Here is a 9,347-nt window from a genome sequence, read left to right as displayed (position 1 = left end):
TTAACTTGCCGACGCGTAGGAAATAATCGTGTGAGACCGCCCGTGAGAGATTGACAGGTATACGTATCGCGGGACTTGCTCCGAGCCCGAGCGAACACAAGGAAGAACGACAGCGAGTCTGAGTCAGCGAGAGCAAGAGAGAGAGGACGAGTGACGCGCGCGCACTTCACGGCGAACCATTGCCGCGCGCGCGGCGACAGCGGCGCACTTCAAATCAGTCGCGCTTCGACCTTCGTCGTGGAAGGATTTTGCGCGTTACTCTCTGTCAGTCGATCCGTTGGTTGCCGTACACTGTCATTCGTGCGATCGTCGTTCTCGATCGTCCGTCGCGAGGTGACGTACGTCGATTAGAGACACGTCGCGAGTCAGTGTCGTATACAAGCGTGCTCGAGTTTTTTCTTTCTTTCGTTATCGGGTCAGTGCCAAGATACGCCATTACGCGAGTTCCACGCCGGCGGCGGTGACGCGCGTCGCCTGGGATCATCGTCGGTGGATGCTGCTCAGCTGCTCGTGGCTGCTGTGCGAGATCTCAAAAACCGTCAGGTAAGTGTGCACGTATATGTATATGTTCACATCACACACGCGCACGCACAGGCGACGAGCGGGTGGCGCGGCGCAGAGCGTAACGAATTGCCATTCAAGCTGCGCCAACTCACTCCGAGTCCCAGGAGCAGATTTCCACTCGGGTGCTCCCTAAGTATCATTTTATCCTTGTTTAACATTTGATGAAAAACAAGGATAAAACGACACCTGAATGGTGCTCGGATAGGGAATCCAGATATATTCACGGTTAAGATAAGAAACACTCGACGCCGCGTCGCGTCGCGTCGTTTTCGAATTGTTCACATGACGTGATCACGTGACTGCGCGATCGCGGTCTTCCACTTCGGAGTAGAGATACTACAACTCATTGTCAGAGTACTTAGAGTCTGATTACGAGATGGTGAACTTTTGAAAGACCCATCGTTTTCATCAATTTTAGTAAGTTCAAATGAGAAAGATAATATAAGTTAGAATGAGATAGCATATGAAAAGATACGGAGTATACAGAGTATTCTCGACAAACTTAAACTATGAATCTGAAAATAAATAAAATTTTTCTTTAGAAATTTATTTGCAATTCTTCGTTTTTTTTTTAAAGAGATATTGACTTCTTAAGTTACACAGAACTGTAAGGATGAACAATGTCGAAATAACTTTTGGTTTTGTTGCTTTGAAACAAAATGTGTACGAAGTGCTCATTAACGATCTTTAATCATTACAACGCAAGCGTGCGAAAAAATTATACAGACGCACAATCAGCCATTCGTTCTTTTATCGATAAGTTTTGAACAAAAAAAATTCTTATTGTTCTATAACTTAAGAATATCTCAATCTTAAACGAAATATTTGTAAGTAAACTTTTAAAGGAAAATTTTATATTAATATAAATAACTAGCGATATTTTTATCGCGTTTATGTGATGGCTAATTTATATTAGGCGCGGGCGCCGTTAAATACTATTGTTTTTATAGACGACTTATCCGAGATTGCTGCTCGTGTGGCATTAATTCCTTGCTCATGTAATTCACTTCGTGCTCAGCTAGCGACATATATACATATATATTCTTTTCCGAGACCGCTCCGTATTGTGAAATCGAAGTTCGATAAATCTAATTATTATGTCACATATACAGTCGTCAGTTTCTCAACTATTTTGTTTGTTTTGATGTCTTAAATTTATGTTTTAAATGTAACGGTGATTTAATCCGGAAACATCCTGCATATATACTCTTCTTTCTCATTCTTGTTTTGACAAAATTGCTCATAGCCAGACTCTGGTATAAAGTTTTGGAGCACATCCACGACTTCTGCGACTGCTTTTTTTTTAAAGGTGCGAATGTTAGACCGGTTAGACAAAGTATCGAAGACACACACAAGTCGATTTAATCCACCTTTCATTCTCCGAAATAAAGTGGTAACATCTGATTACAGCAATATAAAATACAAGTATAAAAAGATGACATAAATCGAAATTATTCAAATTTCGTATAATGCTGATCGTGTTCTAAATACATTGATCTTTAATTAGGAAAAATAAATTTAGATTTATAAGTTGAATTCAAATACTTCTCATAATGATATAAAAAAATGGCACAAATTAAAATAGTTTCTAGAGTTTTTGTTAATATAATATTATAACAAAGTTAATATCTCATTTTATCAACGTATCACTACTTCTAGAGAACTTGAAATAAGCAATTTATGATTAGCTCTTAATTAACCTTTAGTATGTACGATGATTTTCGAGTCTTTTACTATATACATACAATGAATTCGTGTCTCAGATTAATTTTGATATTGATTTTCATTGCTTTTACAAACATGCAAAAATTATTAACTGAATTTTACATATACTTTAATGTCTTTAGAAAACATTTTGTAACGTTGTGTATTTAAAAAAATATATATAAATAATCAATTATTTGTTGTTTTTTTAAAAAAAAAGAATGCACAGGATACAAATGACCCAATCGTTCAAATGAAGTTCAATTAAAGATTAACGTGTATTAAGATTTAATCCTGCCGTAATAAATAATTAATTTTAAAATACATAATAATTGTTTTTCTTTCTTTCGAACAATGTTATATTTTTGACTTGTATCATTTTATTTGCGGGGACGCCATGTTTATGTTTAACTTAATTAAATGAATACGATGCTTTACCGAAATTTTATTTACGCAACGTGCTCTCTGCCCACACCATTCGCAGAGTAAATAAAGATGCATCAGGAAAACAATGGAAAACCTCGTAAAATTACTCGTGGAAAACGCACGTTTGTTGCGTTCTTCTTAGATAAACATTGTCCAACATTTTGCGCAACGTGAATTTTCCCCGCGTGTTCCGACTGGACGCACAGAGGTGTATCACAGCGAACTGGAAAATGCGACTATTCTTAGAACCCACCCTGGTCAGCGCTTTCTCGCACCCGGTAAATTTAGATTGTCCATTTGAGCATGAAAATTTTTCATATCTGCAGGGAACAAATACGCGCGCCAAAAAATCGGGGTGCGCTAGCCGTTCTTTGCATTCCGAACTGCAAATACGCTGACGGGGATTGAAACACGACAAATAGAAAGCGCGTGGTGCGTATTCTATTTACGTCTCGGGCATTCCCGGGCATGGGTGACCATTGAAACTAGTATTACTCGAGAGGGCTGACAAGCTTTTTTTCATTAATAAAACCAGTCGGAACGCTATACATCATTTTCGCCGTATTGACGTGGAATTATTGACATGTCTCTCTCTCTCTTTCTCCCTCTCATATCAATAACGAAGCACTCTCGCAATGTTTCCGCTTGAAAGGAGAAAAAAGTCAATTACAGCCTTATTTTTGTAAATGAGATACAATCGGAATATCAGTAAAGCATTTCACTCTTTCTAATGTTTCATGTCGTTTTTTCGTTCATTCCGTAATATAAAATCTCAGCCATTTTGTGTCTGAGTGGTGGAACGAAATGGAAAGGACATGTCTGATTCTTGATGTTAAAGTCGTTCATCGTAATAAACGTGCTCGCGCTTATGGAAGTTCCGGAGGTAATCCAGGAAAAGCGGCGCGCACTCAATGCTTACACGTGACTGCCTCATTCTCTCATAACGCCGGCAGCACATATACTTGACCTTTGCGCAAATGTAAGAAAAGAGAATATCGTCAAGGGACCTGTACGTGAGCGCGGAGCAACGTTTTTCCGAGAGATTTAAGTGCCTCGGGATCTGATTATAACGCGTACTTGTTTCGACAATGCGCGGCGAAAGAGATTACAGGTGGGACGGACGAAGAGGGACGGAGGAAGAAATAGAGAATTCTGCCGGTTCTTTCTTTCCGGTTGTACCGGTTCGAGTTGTCACAGGCCGCAGCCCGCGAAGGAGACGCGTGGACAGACAAGCGCGAGTGCACCAAGGGAGAAGTAGTTAGTCAACAAGAAATCCGTCGCGCGCGACTTCCTCTTGCCACAGTTCTGAACTGTTCGATGGTACCGACACGACGTCCCGTAGTTTCGATCTCATTAGCAAAATTAATCCAACAACTGCCACTAACTTACCTGACGTAGACTGCATACTGAAGCTTTCATGTTTTAAATAATAATTTCTTCGTGTTTGCGATGCGTTTGAGAAATTGTAAAAACTTACGCGCATGTATGTTGTGTTCAAATTATCACTTCTCTTCTACGCATTACAATATAATTATCCAAGTATAACTATTATACGATAGTTATAATGAGATTATAGTAATACATTCGGAAAATGAGTTAAGAAATAGATTTATACAGTTCAGAGGAGAGAAAGATAGATATATCTTTATTTATTGAGATGGCATTCTTTCAAACGCTAAAAACATTATATACAGATTTACAGCGTAAAATTTGTATAGTATTAGAAAACTAAATACTAATAAAATAATAATAAAGAAAAAGTAAACAAAAATGAAAAAAGGTTACAGATAACAGAATGTACGATATATAATACATATGATATATAAGCGATATATATATGTATATATATAATACAATATATAACATGTGTTAAATAATACAATATGAGAGAGAGAGAGAGAGAGAGAGAGTTGAGTATCTATTTCTTTCCTAAAAAGAGAACACGTGAGAATTTCGGCAAGTACTACAGCAGCGATTGTGAGATTAGCGAACTTGTTGCGTAAATTATGTATTTGTACGGAAATTTAGTTATATCCCCTTAAGTAACGCGTCGAGCTTGTAAACTAAAACATCCCGCGGGTGTTCTCTATCCCACCGGCGCAGAGCACCGAAATATTCCGCGCGCGAGTATTGGAGTATACATTGAACAGACTCTCGCGTTGAAGCGACGTACGTTTGTGTTAACACCGGTCCCAGCCACGTGTGTCTCGTTCTCCCGGGATATTGCGTGTCGGTCGGGCATGCGGCACAATTCGAGGTTTATTCGAGTCTCCCGAAGTTGTCGCTCCCAAGCCGAAGCCGGGAGAGCCAGCCTCCACCTCCGTAATATCCGTTACTCGGTTCCGCGAGCTCGGAAGTTGCCGCGAACGTTGACGGGATTCATCTCTCCCTCGACCAAAGTTCTCGGAGAAATAAGGCGAACCTTCCGGTCGACGCGTTGCTCGCCGGGGCGATGTGACGGGGTTCAAATACAGGATCTTATGAAAGAGCTTAGGCATCCTGCTCCGAGATTCATCGGTGCTCCAGAAATTCGCCGTCGCGTTGTTCCGGGATTAAAGCGAAATCGTTTCACGGAATTGTAAACAGGCAATTTTAGTTTGATCGCGCCTCTGTAGAAATTACTAAATAGGAGAATATACACATATATAGAAAGATTAAAATTTATAGTAGAATAAAATATATAAAGTAGTCACATGATATCTCTTGTAATCATGTGTCTCACAGCAGCCATTTAAGAGTGCTATGGATTTAGTCTATTATTTACACGGAGAGTTTTTAGCTCGACACATTTTTAAATTAACGAAATTTATTTTTATATAATATAAGTTTTGATTTCCATGATAAAGAAAACCTTCGGTTTCTGCATAAAAGAAATCTTTTTCTACTTTGAGAAGTTTCCTTGTATACAATTATATTTTTTTAATACTGAATTTGTCTAAATACATTTTTTTCTTATAATGAACATTAGGATGGGTGACTCATTTTTCATCAATTGTATCAACTACGTAATAAAAGGCTTCAACAAGTTTTGTTATACTGACAAAAATATTCTGATTAAATCAAAAGAGCCTAATAAAAATAACATTTCGATGAAACCGAAGTGTATAATTTTTGGTTATCATAATTCTGTTAGTTTTACAGCCTAGACAACAAAATTTTATTTGTCCTCGTCAAAATGCCATTCTTGTTGAGTTCTGTTGGTATAATTAAAAAACATTTTTTCCAGTGTAACATTAGTTATCAGACTAGGAAAATATAGCACGATACTTTAAAATACATTTAAATTGCATCTAGTACCGTATATGAAATTGAGGAAGCGCGCAGAAACGTGTGGCTGATAATTCCAGTTTGAGGGTATCTTGCGGTTTTCATAGTGTAAAGTTCAGTGAATCGCACGAGAAAAGAAGCGAGAGAGAGAGAGAGAGAGAGAAAGCCACACCGAAAGTCATTTTCTCGTTATGCAGAGCACCGCGGCGAAAGGATTTCAGTATAGTTCTTTCGCACATTTCATATTCATCGCTCTGGCGTTTTGCCGCCTTGAGGCTGCCCCTTAAAATAATCTTCGCGACGGATCTAGGCTGCCGTGCTGAATACGTCGTATCGCGAATACGTTTCTAATTTGATTTACCTTGTTCGCCGATGCGGCTCAGTGCGATAAATTTACGCCGACGCTAAAAGATCTAGGCCTGGCAGTAGTGGTGGTAGTGCCAACGGTGTATCGCAAATCGTGACGACGGAAAGTAGTAATTCACGTAGCAACATCTAACAGCGTACGTCAGATTTATTCATTGTTATGTATGGAGAGTTTTTTGCTCGACACATTTTTAAATTTCTTTTTATGCGATGTAAATTTTTATTTCCATGATAAAAAACTTCAATTTTTTAATAAAACAAATTTTTCTGAACTTTGTGACAAGTTTAATTGCAGGGAATTACACAGTTCCTTAATATATCTAAGTACATTGTCAAGTATTTTAACATTTTTATATTTGTTTTATTAATATAATATGTTTTTTGCGAGATAAGAGTAAGTGCAAATGGAAGTTTCTTTAATGAAGGAACAAAATATATCCATCTATAATACTTTTAAGGCTTCCACGAGAAAGAAGCTACATGAGAAGAGGGTTTACGAATTATCTCTGTATCTTGATACATCGTTCAATGTCAATATTGCTTATGTTTCGTAATCATTACAGTTCACTTTACCAGAGAAATAACTTGATATCTATTTATCTATATTTTCAAATATAATAATTCATACTATGAAAGAAAAGTGTTATTGTGACTATATATAAATCAATAGTAAAATAATTTCAAACTAAAATAAATAATAAAGGATTATGAGTCCCAAGAGGGATGTGTTTATTGCTAAATACTAAATAATAAAATCCTTACATAAATAAAAGCACATTGTTAGCAATAATAATTTTATAATGATTTTCACCAAATGACTATTAAAGTGATTATAATTTATATATAATCAGTTACAGTACCAAATATATATTTTTTAAATATAGAACTATAAAAGTATAATTATTATTATAACATTGTAATTTATACAAAGATGGAGAGTCTAACCATAATAATTTTACCAAGTAATTGTAATCACAAACAGATACCAAACTTTCTTTTCAATGTATGCGCAATGTATGCGCAGAGCGTAATCTGCTACAATATTCAGCATTAAAACTTAATAAGGTAATATCAGCTTAGAGTAAGAAGAAACAGGTGTGTAGATTAATCTGGTAGTGATAGATTGCGCGAGAGCGACATGCTGCCGGAGTGTTACGCTTCATCCTACGCTGTCGTTGCTTAACAGTTGCTTCGCAGGTGGAATACACCGAGTGTGCTCGTTTTGGGTGTCAAGTGTCTCGTTATCGTCGTTATCTGGCGCGCATTAGCTATACCCGCGTCATCGGCACACAGCGCAGCGGTTGCCCTACGTGCCGTCAGCAGCTCGCAACCGACGCGACACGACCCACTATGCGATGTTCGGTTCGTTCGCTTCCAACATGCGGAACAACGCGCGAAATTATATACCACTGGAATACGCTCGACCTGGCGCGAACTTGCTGCGAACTTAAATTAAATCCTGAACGGCCCTTCCTTACCTCGAGACCCTGTGTCCGGTGGAGAGCCTGTTTAAAATTTAACTCCGGTGAAAGAAAATGAATATTTCACAGCGTAAAGCAGCACGATGGGAGATCACGGTACGCATCTCTCTTTTATTTCCGTTATTACCGAACACAACTAATTTCCGTCTCGCAAAAGATCTTGAAAAAAAGCTCGCTTTTTTTCGAAACGTACTGATATGTACCGAACTTTTGCATGCTTCAGCTATGTTCCGATATAGGGGAGACCAGGTCTCGTTGGCACAAGAGGTAAGTTGGCATTGCGTTCCGTTTATATATTTGTGGCAAAAGAAACAATGGAAAAGTTACTGCAAAATATCTCTTTTATAACATAGATACTTCTCTATAAGTTTCACTTAAATTAAACAAGTATTACAATAGAAAAAGAAAAAAAATCTAATTCAAGAGCAGGCAAGTAAATTTTTGATCATTTCATAATTTCATATTAATGTCCTTCGGCTTGAGGAAACAAATCTAAATGATGTATTATTAGTTAAAAGAAAAGTGTTTGTCAGTACACAACACGTTATTTTGAGTAACAATAGTAATTTATTACAATAAAATAGTCAAAATCAGACGTGCGTAGGGATGGGTTACTTTGGCTCATATTATAAGGAAAGATTAGGTTGATTTATTGTACCGCATATGTGAACATTCATTTACAATTTAACTCTGACAAAACACTTTATATTTAATATTTCTGTATTAAAATAAGGTAGAACTAAAATAATTTATATTTGTTTTTCAGTAACAACATTTTGCTGTTTGACGATTGTAAAATAACTTTGAAAGATATAATTTTTACTAAGAAATACATATCTACTCTCTAATTTTTATTTCTCTACTACTTTTTTATTACGTTTTTGTTAATTTAATATATAATTTATCACAAAGGCAATTTATACTGTGATATGTACCAATTTACCCCACATATTGGGGCAAGTTAACTACAATGCAGCATGTTCGTATTTCATTTATTGAAGAGAAAGTAAATAGTGTATAGAACTATTTACTTTCTTATTAATATGAAAATGTAGAGAAAGGTTCTCTCTATCACACTGATGTATTTTAATCATAATAGTTAATTGTTTAAAAAATCTAATACCAAAATTGTGAAAACTGTGCCAACGAGACCCGGTCTCCCCTACACTGCTAGTACTGAAAATATACACACTTTGATTTTTGAGGGCAAAATTAAAATTACTTATTGATATCGTTTATTATTATTTTGAGAATTTCGAATGTTAAATATAATTTTTACATAATTTTTTATTACTGCATATGCAACTTTAAAAATAACAAATTAAAAATGGAGACGTTTTTCTTATTATTAAAATTAATGGTTTTTTTAATGGTCTTATAATTTTTTTACTGAGTTTTATCGCGGATTAAATAAAAGGAACATTTTGATTTTCAGATTGCTCATATAATTCCGGCATTAAAAATCATTGTACCGCAATTTAAAAAATACATTCTTAAAGTTGAAACTTTATTCTCTACACTGAAAAAAAAGATTGGCTG

General features: G+C 36.4%; 1 protein-coding gene across 1 annotated transcript in view; it reads left to right on the top strand.

Annotated features, from left to right (window-relative positions):
* The first annotated feature begins 201 nt into the window (after positions 1-201).
* Positions 202-9,347, top strand: part of LOC108725260 (CD151 antigen) — a 143,017-nt gene continuing 133,871 nt past the window's right edge. The window contains exon 1 of the mRNA XM_018452171.1: positions 202-543. The gene's annotated coding sequence lies outside the window, so the exon portion shown is untranslated. The remainder of the gene's footprint in view (positions 544-9,347) is intronic.

The sequence above is a fragment of the Mycetomoellerius zeteki genome, unplaced genomic scaffold (assembly GCF_001594055.1).
Source record: "Mycetomoellerius zeteki isolate Tzet28-1 unplaced genomic scaffold, Tzet1.0 scaffold332, whole genome shotgun sequence".
NCBI lineage: Eukaryota > Metazoa > Arthropoda > Insecta > Hymenoptera > Formicidae > Mycetomoellerius > Mycetomoellerius zeteki.
The sequence above is the reverse complement of the archived record's forward strand: the minus strand, read 5'-3'. Positions and strand labels throughout refer to the sequence as shown.